Source organism: Lithobates pipiens, unplaced genomic scaffold, assembly GCF_037356315.1.
Source record: "Lithobates pipiens isolate NorthernLeopardFrog02 unplaced genomic scaffold, aLitPip1_a1.2 Scaffold_19, whole genome shotgun sequence".
NCBI classification, from domain to species: Eukaryota; Metazoa; Chordata; class Amphibia; order Anura; family Ranidae; genus Lithobates; species Lithobates pipiens.
In genome coordinates, this window is record NW_027507764.1 from 88983109 (window position 1) to 88996429 (window position 13321).

Below are 13321 nucleotides of genomic sequence, written 5' to 3' on the forward strand. Positions count from 1 at the left end.
TCTCTCCACGCCAGGTAGTCCCTTCCATCCCCTCCAGTCCAGACAGCACTGACAGTCCCATGCCTGGCTTGCCTTGCTCCTGTCCTGCAGACCCACACACAAGGCTCTGGCTGCTCTGCTCAGCTCCCTTGCATCAGGACATTGCACAACCTGCTTAGGCACCACCTTCACCAGACCCTTCCCCACCAGTGCCACACTGCAGCAGGCATTCGGATGGTCTTGCGTTGCAGCCATATTTATTTTTAGTCTGTTTATTGGAAATTACATGAGTATATAGTAAACCACAATTGAAATAAGAGGGCTACATCTGCATATTTAAAGGTGCGTCTCACAACAATATATTAAATAACCCCTAGAACAATTAAAAGGCATAATTTAGGCAGATGTGCACTAAAGAGAAGGGATGTCACTCACACAGCTACAAAAAAAAAATGTCAGGTATCACTCTGTGGGCATAACGGAAGCAGTAGAGGGTTCAGCTAGCCATTTAGACCATACCTTGTTCATATGTGTGTTCATATATACAGCAGTAAGCTATTATTCACCAATAATTTACAAAATGTAATAGATGGAGGAGTGTTTTTTTTCCAATATAATGTTATAGCTTTTCTAGCATAAAAGAGCAGTAAACCAACAGTGGTGTGTTCTGCCACTGTAGATATGTTTTCAATCAGGCCTAGCAGACATACAGACATGGATGGAAGATGGTACGATAACAGATGATAAATGGTTTATCATAGACACTTAGACAGTACTTCCTCCCGGTATTCAGTGATAGTGGGACATGTCTAGAAAATGTGAGGAAAAATCATCTGATGCCCTCCCACACCACCAGCATTCCTGGAGTAAAAAATACACCGGTGGACAATTTTAAATTGTCATGTAAAGAGACCAAGGTTCAGAAGGGGAGATCCCAAATATCTTCCCAATCATCATTATCTAGGTTCGGTATGTCCTGAAGCCATTGGGCCCTGAGTCCCTCCAAAGTAGGTAGTGATACGATTACCGGGTAGGAGTATGAGTGCAAGGTGGGTTTTTCCACACAGTCTGTTTAGGGAACCTGTTCAAAAGCAGATTGGACAAGCATTGGGGGGACTTGTGAGAACTGGCATTGGAAAGCATGGGAGAGTAGTAAATAATGAAACTGGTGGTGTGCAGGGACATTTTAATTGGAAGGAAGTTGGGTGAATGGAATCAATGATTGATTGGAGTTGATTTGAGAGGTCAGCTTTATGTTGTATTTGGTCCAAGCTTGTGGCTTTAGTAAAATATAAAAGTGGGGCAGAGAAGGATTGCGCCACAGGGGAACGTTCAGAGACACTAACAACTTTGAGTACCGTTCACACTCAAGGTCATCCCTCCAAGCCCTTAGAGTAGTAATCATGGAAGGCGTTAAAGGATAAGGGGTGTGAGGGCCTCTACATAATAGAGATTTTGCAGGGGTTTGCAAAGAATTGACCACTGCACCCTCTAGAAGTGGCAGCCATTATTTTTTTACAATAACAATTTTATTGATAGTTTTTGTCAGGTACACTTGCAATGCTTAGTTATCAAAACATGAAAACAATAGTTTTTCCTATACAGCATGGCCTTTCTTACTGCCTTTCTAACCTTGTGGTTTCTAACCTTCAGGTAGCCGTGGTCTTTCATCTTATATTATCATAACTTTGCAGTTGCATGAGGATTAGTATCAACCAAACATTGTAACTTGTATATAGGAGTCACAAGAGGACTCTTAGTAAGAGAAAAGGGAAGAGAGAAAGGGGTGGGTCGTCGTCAGGCTGGGCCAGTCTCTGGATCGTGTTGGTCCTCCCAGCGGTGCCACAGCTCCCGGACCTTATCGTGGGCATCCAGTCTGTCTTGTATTCTCGCTGTCATCTTTTTCATCAATTCAACATCTTTGATCCTAGTGTAAAGAGCCTCAGTAGAGGGAGGGGAGCGACGTTTCCAATTCAGCGCCACCAGGCAGTGTGCCGCTGTGAGGATGTGTCAGGCCAATTTCTATGTGGGACTGGGGCTCTCAGCGGCGAGAGGCCCAGTAGAAAAAATCCGGGGGTGGCGGGGACCGGCTTCTCAAGAAGACGGGCCAGTAACTACTGGACTGAGTTCCAGAAGGGAGCAATCTGCAGGCATTCCCAGTATATGTGTATGAGAGTTCCCTTAGCCCCCATGCAGCGCCAGGCAGCCATAACTTTTATTGGCAACCTTTTCCTATCACTGGCATTTACTGGCAGGAGAAAAATGCATGTTTTTTTAATATCTGCCAGTAAAAATACTGACGGTTGTTAACACTGATCCCCGTATGGATATGAATTTCCCAGACAGATTATTAAAGCCCAACTGAACTTTTTAAATCAGCAAAACTGTTTCCAGGTATGTCAAACCAAAAGCCATGCAAGTTCTGTCTCTTTAAAATGCAGCAACAGTCTGAATTGAATGCCCAGCATTCTTTAGAGAGGAACCCTAGTTCTCTGTGTGGAAGCAGTAGCCTCTGCAGATGTGTGAAACACCCCCGCCAAGTCAGAATGAGAGCTCTCGTATCAGCGAAAAAAGCATGAGCCTTATTGGTTGAGGAGCTATAGGTCTAACTCAGCAGGGAGCACATTAGACATCTGCAGAGACGAGAGACCACTTCTTCCACACAGAGGAAACATGGTGACAGGGGACAAGTTTTTCTACTCAGATTGCGGCTGTTTGTTTTTTTAGCTGATTAAAGCTAACAGTTCAGTTGGGATTTAAAAGTTCTGCTTAAATTTTATGTGGCCATTAATATTATATTATTTTTTCTTGGCTGAAGACATTAGTAAAACTGCATGCCCTGACTTTGCAAGACACAAGCAAATAAAACAGCGTGGTTATTATCTTCATGTGGTAGATGCATTTTCCAATGAGTTATACCAGTCCAAACTGCATTTTAAAAATCAAGGGTTGTAGCTCGGTGACCTTAGGTCACAGAGACCCCAAATCTGGGGCTCCTACAACCTATGGTTCCAGAGATACGGGGCTCCTTGTGCAGCCTGTCAGAAGCTACATATAGAGCAGCCACTTTAAATACAAGCTGGCACACTCTGTTTGCAGCAGACTGAAAGGATGAGCTAACAGTGCATCTCCTCATTTCTTGTTAGAGGCACTGAGCTCAATGGAAAGCTTGGAGTCTTGGACCAATGGTAAAGTACCATTATCCCCAGCTGTCCAATAAAATTGCTGCAGTGGAAGCACGCCTCTCACTGGAGTGTCATAGAAGGGGCATGTGTCTAAAAGACAATTGCTCCCTTCCAGCCCAGCCCTCTTAACTACAAGGAAAAAACATGTTTATGGGTATAGGATTTACCCATAATCCCATGTTTTTCTCACACAGTTAAGAGGGAGAACGAGAATCTGCTGCTGTTGAAAAGGTATTGCTAAATCATATATTATTATGCTATATGTTATAACATAATAATTTATTATTTATCTATTTACTGTGAAATTACTGGTTGGAAATTATAACTTCAAACTTCAGTAATTTGTCCGTTAAGCCATCTGCTTGAGTACAGTATTTGAAAATATAGTAAATTACCTTAACCACTTTCAGACCGGAACATTTTGCTGGCTTAAGAGCAGACTACTCTTTGCAATTCGGCACTGCATCGCTTTAACTGACAATTGCGCTGTCGTGTGACGTGGCTCCCAAACAAAATTGACTTCCTTTTTTTCCCACAAATAGAGCTTTCTTTTGGTGGTATTTATTTTTTGCGCTATAAACAAAAATAGAGCGGCAATTTTGAAAAAAAACACATAATTTTTAACTTTTTGCTATAATAAATATCCCCCAAAAATATATAAAAAAACATTTTTTTTCCTTAGTTTAGGCCATTATCTATTCTTCTACATATTTTTGGTAAAAAAAAATAAAAAATCGCAATAAGCAATTATTGATTGGGTTGCACAAAATTTAGAGCGTTTACAAAATAGGGGATAGTTTTATGGCATTTTTATTAATATTTTTTTTTTTACTAGTAATGGCGGCGATCAGCGATTTTTATTGTGACTGCGACATTATAGCGGACACATTGTCATTTATACAGCAATCAGTGCTATACAAATGCACTGATTCCTGTGTAAATGACACTGGCAGTGAAGGGGTTAACCAGGGGGTGGCAGTGTAGGGGTTAAGTGTGTCCTAGGGGTGAGTTACTAACTGTGGGGGGCTGGGCTGTGTGCTAGTGAACACTAATCTCTGCTCCAATCACAGGGAGCAGAGATCAGTGTCACTTGTTGCTAGGCAGAATGGGAATATGCTGTTTACATCGGCATCTCCCCGTTCAGCCTCCCCGTGAGACGATCACGGGAATCCCCGCGGCGAACGAGTCCGCGGGACCCGCAACCGGACTCACGGGGGTCCCGACCGGCGGCACGCACGCAATGGCAGGGGGCAGCAATTTCAACTGGATGTACTGGTACTCCAGTTTGCCTGCCCGTGCCATTCTGCCGACGTACATCGGCGTGTGCCGGTCGGGAACTGGTTAAAAACAATATATATTTGTACATTACTTATGGCAATTAACCCCTTGCCACCCAGGCCAATTCTGACACTTCTCTCCTACATGTAATAATCATAATTTTTGTGCTAGAAAATTACTCAAAATATAAAAATATATATATATATATATATATATATATATATATATATATATATATATATATATATATATATATATATATATATATATATATATATATATATATAGAGAGAGAGAGAGAGAGAGAGAGAGAGAGAGAGAGAGAGAGTTTTAGCAGACACTCAGAGAATAAACTGGTGGTCATTGCAACTTTTTATGTTACACCGTATTTGTGCAGCAATTTTTCAAATGCCTTAAAAAAAGAATGAATATAAAAAAACACTAAAGATAACCCAAATTTTTTTTTTATAATGTGAAAGATGATGTTACGCCGAGTAAATAGATACTTAACATGTCACACTTTAAAATTAGACACACTCGTGGAATGGCGCCAAATATCATAGGCGACGCTTTAAATTATTTTTTACAGATGACATGTTTAGAGTTACAGGTGGTGGTCTAGTGCTAGAATTATTGCTCTCGCTCTAACATTTGCAGCGTATGTAACCTGTGTGTATCTGATTCTGATACTAGCCAATGCCTCACCGGCCACTGACATCATCGCATGTCCCTGCTCCTGACACCCCTGCTCACTTGCAGCTCTCCCTTGCTCTGTCACCACCTGCACTCTGCAGACATACACTCTCTGACTCTCTGGCTGCCCCTTGCAGCCTCCCTGACTCCTGAGGAAAGGAGACTTCTAGTCTCTCAGGTGGGGCCCTGAGCTATGCCCAGCCTTGATTATAAGGGCTGCATGCACCTGGACGCATACCCTGCTGGTGGTTGACAAAACCTGGACACTGGGTTGGAGACTTCTTCCCAACCAAGCTACTTTGAAGTCTCCGAGCTCCAGACCCTGATCTGGGAATAATAAAACCTGACAAAAAAAAAACACCTTTCTCTTCTCAGAATTGACATTTTGGAGTCTCACGCTCTGCATATTTGCGAACTCTCTGTCAATTTCCCTTACATTTTCACAGTGGTAGGGCATCGCACTGTCCAAGGGTTATATGGGGCGTGAGAGGATGAGGCTCTGTCACTATAGAGATAGCCAAGAAAAAGAGTTTGCATGCCTGCTGACTGCAGGGCTACAGAGCATACGTTTTAGGTGGATAATAGTGCTTTTTCAGCTTTCTCCACATCTTGGTAATTCGGATGGGGCTTTGGAGTCTTGGGTGGAATTGAATCTACAACCCAGTGTCCAGGTGTTGTGGACAACCAGCATGGTGTGTGCCCAGGTACACACACCTCTTAAAACAATGGGCTGGTGAGAGCAGTAGGTGGTTGAAAACAAAACCCTGGCTTTTTTCCATGGGGTTGCCCAGAAGGTGGGCATCACGATGCTGTACAAATTGTTTGTTTACACGTCTACAAAATTGCTGTATATGGTGGCATGGGAGCAGGACTTAGGGGAGAAGATTGATTTGAGCGCCTGGTGAAAGTGGTCTCCTCGTATATACAAGGGTATCATGAACACAGCCCTGATGGAGAGAGGATATAAGGTGCTTTCTAGATGGTACCTGGTGCCTGACCGCCTCTCAAAAATGTATCAGGGGGCTTCCTCTCTGTGTATTTTTTGGGATGTGGTCAACCTGGTACACTGTTTCATGTATGGTGGACCTGTGCCAAGGTTTGCCAGTTTTGGATTAGAGTTTACTCCCTGATCTATTTTGTGACCATGGTGAATATAGTTAAAAGCCCTAAGGTTGCTCTTCTAGCCTGTTGTTGATATTCCCAAGCACGTTCAAACTTTAATCCACTTTATGTTTCTCGTGGCGAAAATCGCTATAGCGACCGCTTGGAAGAAACCAGTGGTAGATTTAGCTGGTATGAAAAATAAACTGTCATGAATCATGCTCAACGAAAAGTTGGTCAGTATTTTACAGGTAAAACTGCTAAGTTTGACCATGTTTGGGATCCTTGGATTAAGTATCTCCAACTTCTGGCTGATTGTGGGTGGTGGAGGCGGGCATTTGGACAGTCCTTTTCCTTTTGCTTTGTCTCATTGTTTTTCCCATGCTTCCCTTCTTTCATTCCTTTTCTTTGTCTTTCTTCCTTTTATTTCCTCTTCCCCCCCCCCTTTTTTTCTTGGATTTTCACTTCCCCTTTTTATCTAGTTATGTTACTACCAATTGTGGTTGAGCATTTTGTTTATTCACAGCCCATTCCGGCATGCTGGTGGGTGGTGGCGAAGCTTTGGGTTCTACTGTTTTTCCCTGGGGGGAGGTTTGGCTGTTTGCTCCCTAAGACCCTTTTCTTTATGTTGAATTCCTACTTTATTTGGCATCCTCTTGGGTCGGGAGTAGCTGGTGGTATAATATTTGATTTCCCTTTTTAGACCTGTTCTTAATGTTTTGATATGCACCATCTGCGTTGTGGATCCTATTCTTGGAATATTTTTCAATAAAAATATTGAAACAGAAAACAAACCCCTGTTAGCATAAGTGGGTGGGCCTGTTGGAGACTGCAAACAGTGTGAGGGGGATTCTGGGTCCAAGGACTGGGGAAGTCTGGAAGACACAGAGTCTGGGAGACCAAGAAAGGGTCTAGGAGACTGGAGGAAGCTGCAGAGGCCAGTGAGTCCAGGGGAGGTGGAGAATCCAAAAGTCTCTGGTGAGTGCAATCTGGAGATACTTGTTAAAACCCAATCAAGAGCCCATGTGAATGAATTAATGGAGTGACTTGTATAGCGCTACCTATGCGAACTGAATCGCCTCAGGGCACTTTTCTTGCCACCGGTGTCCATCTGCAGCTTTTATGCGGTCCTTTAACCTGTAGGGTCCCGACACACTTACAACATTGACATACACATACACATATTATGGCCATTTTTTTTGGACGGGGGTCTAATTAACCTACCAGCATTTCTTTGGAGCTATGTGGGGCTGAATAGCAAGGTGCTGTCACCTAGGCTGAGAAAGAGCCTGAATAGCAAGTGGTATTGAAACCCCTGCATGGGAATCTTGGATAGACTTTTGTTGTGGTTTTTCCCCTGCTAATAAAAGTGGGCTATCAGTCCCTTAACTATGATGCCCGTGTGACATAGACTCACTGTACAAAAATTGCACCAACCACTGAGATAAACATTCCCAATACCATAGGGGGGATGGGCTGGTATTATGAAGGTCACATGGTAAGGCAACTAAGGTGAACATAAAAGGCCCAATTCCATCCCCAATTTTTGATCTGACGCTTGAGTGAGGAATAAGCCATTTAGGAAAATTGAAGTGGCAGATTTCCTATTTATTCATAAGTGACATTTGGCTTGTTAGAAAATCTATAAGCAGTTGGACATTATCTTTTTAAAAAAACATTTTTAGTAAAGGACAACTGTACACTGTAAGGACCAACTAAATCGCCTCTTCCATCCTTCACATTAAAAAAATCAAAATTTCCTAGGTACCTAAATGTTCCTTGTGGAGACTCCATGGCCACATCTAGCACCATTCCTTGCACTGTAAACACCAGATCACACCAATCAGGTCCGGCACATGCTCTGTCTGTAGATAGGAATTTCTGCAAAAGGTAATAGTAATTCATCATCAATTTTGTACAATGATTACAATGAAAAATGCTGATAATGGCGCTCTAATACTAATAAAAAAAAAATTGTGTCAGAAAGAACCACAAAATGTGCAACTGAGCTCCCAAACTACAAAAACAAATGACCCGGCCCATATTGCATTGCCGGAAATCCAGATCCATGCTTGCCATATATATTTCTGTGCTAAGTAAAGGTTAAATTTTATAGCCAGTAACTCAGCTGGAACCAATTTACTACATATATTAACAATAGTGACCGCTGACCCTGAGTACTTTTCATCTATGTTTCACCATATTAAAATAGAAGCTATAAAAGATTTCCCAGTGAAATCTGATCGCAATGCTAAATTAAAAGTGACAACAATTAATTTTAAATGTATGTATTTGGGGAAAGTGTAGGTTTTCAAAATTTCTTCAAAATATTCCTTTTGGATATGGAATATAGTTAAGATTTTAAGGGTATAAATATTTCTTGTATGTATCATTACCATTATCAATGCATTAAAGAAGATCTTTCAGTAACTTTACTAGTCTGCATTAACAGATTGTTGACACGCACAATGTACAGCAACAGTATCATTTTTCAAAAATAATCTGTTTATCAGTGAAATGCAATCACTGAACCCCAGCCTATGCTAAACTGATATCATCAGACTGCTGCAGACAGTACTATCATCTACAGTACTGTGCATTTGTTTTAGACAAGTGTGAAGAAATGCTGTAAAGTAAGAATACTTTCAAAAATATATATTTTAATTGTTTATTTTTATCAATGCAAAATGAACGAACAGAAGAAAAATCGAAATTAGATTATTATTTGATGTGACTACTCTTTGGCTTCAAATCATCATAAATTCTTGCACACTCTGTTCACTTGCACAAAGTCAGGGATTTTGTAGGATTATAGTCTGATTATAGTATGATTAATCAATTATACCAAGTGGGTGCTAATAATCATACATTTCATATGTAGGTTGAAATGCAGTCATTAACTGAAACAGAAACAGCTATGGGGGGCAAGGTGAGCTTGTGGAAAACTGTTTCATGCCACATGCCACAGGGAAGCCATCAGTCGATTCCCTGGTATCACAGGGTGGGAGGGCTGTGATACCAGCGAATTGGCTTCCGGGTTCCTGGCCAATAAGGACAGAAAGACCCGGAAACAAGACTGGGTCAAGACAGAAGCCATGGGGCTGGACACCAGGGGAGCCATGACAGCTGGAGGGCTCCCCGTTATGGTGAGTGTGGACCTGGAGGGCAGAGCCAGACTGGCCTACCGGGATACCGGGACACCGCTGCATGCCCTGGGGCTGCATTAAGCTGTGGCTGCAGCGTAGAGCAGCGCTCTGCTCTGCTCCCTCCTCCGCTCTCCACTACATGTCATACACTGTCTGCGGGCATCTCCCACTGTGTGTCTTGGAGCGGAGTGTGAAAACGTTGGGGGCACTGTGAGAAAAGTCCCGCCCTCCTCCTAGATCAGCTCATGTGATAGACGCAGTGTTCTGTCTATCAAATGAGCTGACCTAGGAGGAGAGTGGCCAAAGTTTTCACACTCAGCTCCAAGACACACAGCGGGAGATGTCCGCAGACTGTGTAATCCAGGCACAGGCACTGACTGCAGTGAGGCTGAGATTATGGGCATGGTGAGACTGCATTATGGGCACGGTTAGACTGCATTATGGGCCCGGTGAGGCTGTGATTATGAGCACAGTGAGGCTGAGATTATGGGCACGGTGAGGCTGAGATTATAGGCATGGTGAGGCTGCGATTATGGGCACGGTGAGGCTGCGATTATGAGCAGGGTGAGACTGCATTATGGGCACAGTGAGGCTGCGATTATAGGCATGGTGAGGCTGCGATTATAGGCACAGTGAGACTGCATTATGGGCACGGTGAGGCTGGGATTTTGGGCATGGTGAGGCTGGGATTATAGGCACAGCGAGGCTGCGATTATGGGCATGGGGAGGCTGTGATTATGGGGACGGTAAGTTTGAGATTATGGGCACGGTGAGGCTGTGGTTATGGGCATGGTAAGGCTGCGATTATGGGCGAGGTGAGACTGCATTATGAGCATGGTGAGGCTGTGATTATGGGCACAGTAAGGCTGAGATTATGGGCATGGTGAGGCTGCAATTATGGGCATGGTGAGGCTGCGATTATGGGCATGGTGAGACTGCATTATGGGCACGGTAAGGCTGCAATTATGGGCACGTGAGACTGCGTTATGGACATTGTGAGACTGCATTATGGTCATGGTGAGGCTGCGATTATGGGCACGGTGAGACTGCGTTATGGGCATTGTGAGGCTGCGATTATGGGCGCGGTGAGACTGCATTATGGGAGCAGTGAGGCTGCGATTATGGGCACGGTAAGTCTGAGATTATGGGCATGGTGAGGCTGCAATAATGGGCACGGTAGGGCTGCAATGATGGGCACGGTCAGGCTGCATTCATGGGCACAGCGAGGTTTCATTTGATGGGCACTGGTGAGGCTGCATTGATCGCTTGTACCATGCCTGCAGTCTCTGACCATCTCCTGTATCATGTCTACATATCTTACCATCTTTAGAATCATGTCCTCAATCTCTAACCATCTCCTGTACCATGCCCGAAGCCTCTGCCATCTTGACATCTTCTGTACCATGCCCACAGCCTCTGACATCTCCTGTACCATGCCCACAACCTCTGACATCTCCTGTACCATGAACGCAGCCTCTGACATCTCCTGTACCATGCCTGCAGCCTCTGACATCTCCTGTACCATGCCTACAGCCTCTGACATCTCCTGTAACATGCCCACAGCCTCTGACATCTTGACATCTTCTGTACCATGCCCGCAGCCTCTAACATCTCCTGTATCATACCCACAGCCTCTGACAACTCTTGTACCATGCCTGCAGCCTCTGACATCTCCTGTATCATGTCTGCAACCTTTGACCATCTCCTGTTTTATATCATGTCTGCAGTCTAGAGAGGAGTCAACAGTGGGAACACCGCCGGGATGGGGGTCATGGGAGAAGTCAGACTTGTGTGGACTGCGGAGAGGAGATTATAGGACTATAGGAAACCAGAGCCACATCTCCTGTAACATGCCCACAGCCTCTGGAGCTAACTGACTGAGCCCTGCATGGTGAACCTGAGAGGAGGTCAGTGACAGGCCAGTCTGGGGGGGGGGCGGTCACTGATATACAGGTTTCCCCCTTATATCAGTACACCTTACCTTATATATCTATATTATATATTTTATATATATATATATATATATATATATATATATATATATATATATATATATATATATATATATATATATATATGTATATATATCCCTAGGCCTATGTGCTTTCATATCTGTCTTATCTTAGATCTTATATAATACGCTTTTCAAATGTGCTTTAAAATGCATGGTTTTCCCTTTTATGAACAAGAAAATAATGAGGTTATACTGGTATAATAATGCTATGGGGCTGGTATGAAATTTTTCCAGGGCTGGTTTTTACCCCCAGTCCGGCCCTGCCGGCCTCACTATCACTTCCAGGACTTTTTGTTCTTCTTTATGCTGAAGATCGAAAAGCAGAAGTAAATCACAGCATTTAAAAAAAAAATCCTCTGCAAGCCAATGGCATAATGTGCTAGTATGCAGCGCATGCTAGCACATTATGAAATACTTACCTTAGAATGAAGCCCCCCAACGGTGCGCTGACAAGGTTTCCTTCTTCCCCTGGTCTTTCTTCCGGATTTACAGGGTCCCGCTGTATGAGTGGCTGGGACCGCAATGACGTCACTCCTGCGCATGCACGTGGGAACACTCTACTTGTGCATGGAGTTCTGAAGGTAATGAGCCACTGACGTCACTGGCTGCTTCCAGTGTGAATATCTCCTTCCAGTGCTGGACCAACAGGTCTCTACCAGTTCCGTCACCCCCTTACAGGCATGTGACTACATCCCGAGGCCCCAAATGGCCAGTTTCATATTGTCCTCATACCACTGGTATCATGCCATAACAGTGGTGGCTGGTGTTGGATGATTTTGGGGAGGCAGGGCTGGCGAGGCGCTGGGGGGCTTCATTCTAAGGTAAGTATTTCATAATGTGCTAGCATGCGATGCATACGAGCACATTATGCCATTGACTTGCAGAGGATTTTTTTTTTGAATGCTGTGATTTACTTCTGCTTTTCGGATTTATCTTCAGCATAAAGAAGAACAAAAAGTCCTGGAAGTGACGGTTTGACCCCCACAAAGCCCCAATCTCAACATCGAGTCTGTCTGGAATTACATGAAGAAACAGAAGAATTTGAAGCAGCCAACATCCACAGAAGATCTGTGGTTAGTTCCCCAAGATGTTTGGAACAACCTACCTCTCCCGGGTTCCTTCAAAAAGAATTGAAGAATGGATGCTGTTTTGAAGGCAAAGGGTGGTCAAACCAAATATTATTATTATTATTATTATACAGGATTTATATAGCACCGACAGTTTACGCAGCGCTTTACAACATTGGGGTAGACATTACAATACAATACAATTCAAGACAATCTAGGAGGGAGGGTCAAGTTATACAAAAGGGTAATAGCTGTGGGGGATGAGCTAATGGAGACAATAGTGCAGTTAGATGGAGGCAGGATAGGCTTCTCTGAAGAGGAAAGTTTTCAGGGATCGCCTAAAAGTGGATAAATTTGGAGAAAGTCTGACAGATTGGGGTAGTGAGTTCCAGAGAATGGGTGAGGCTCGGGAGAAGTCCTGTAGGCGGATATGGGAGGAGATAATGAGGGAGCTAAAGAGCAGGAGGTCTTGGGAGGAAGGAAGTGGGCGATTAGTTTGGTATTTTGAGACTAGGCTAGTGATGTAGCTGGGGGCAGAGTTGTGGATGGCTTTGTAAGTAAGTGGTAGTATTTTGAATTTAATTCATTGGGCAAGTGGCAGCCAATGGAGGGATTGGCAGAGAGGGGTAGCAGACACTGTGCGGTTTGTAAGGTGTATAAGTCTGGCAGCAGCATTCATGATGGACTGAAGGGGGGTTAGTCTATTTAAAGGTGAACCAATGAGGAGGGAGTTGCAGTAGTCAAGGCGAGAGATAACCAGGGAGAGAAACAGGAGCTTTGTGGTTTCATTGGTTAGAAAGGGACGTAGTTTAGAGATGCTGCGGAGGTTCAGACGGCAAGCTTTGGAAAGTGATTGGA

General features: G+C 43.7%; 1 long non-coding RNA gene across 1 annotated transcript in view; it reads right to left on the bottom strand.

The window, feature by feature from the left end:
• LOC143998208 (uncharacterized) overlaps positions 1 to 13321 on the bottom strand; it is a 153151-nt gene that overhangs the window by 78967 nt on the left and 60863 nt on the right. The window contains exon 3 of the long non-coding RNA XR_013277783.1: positions 8005 to 8117. This is a non-coding gene — a long non-coding RNA (uncharacterized LOC143998208). The remainder of the gene's footprint in view (positions 1 to 8004; positions 8118 to 13321) is intronic.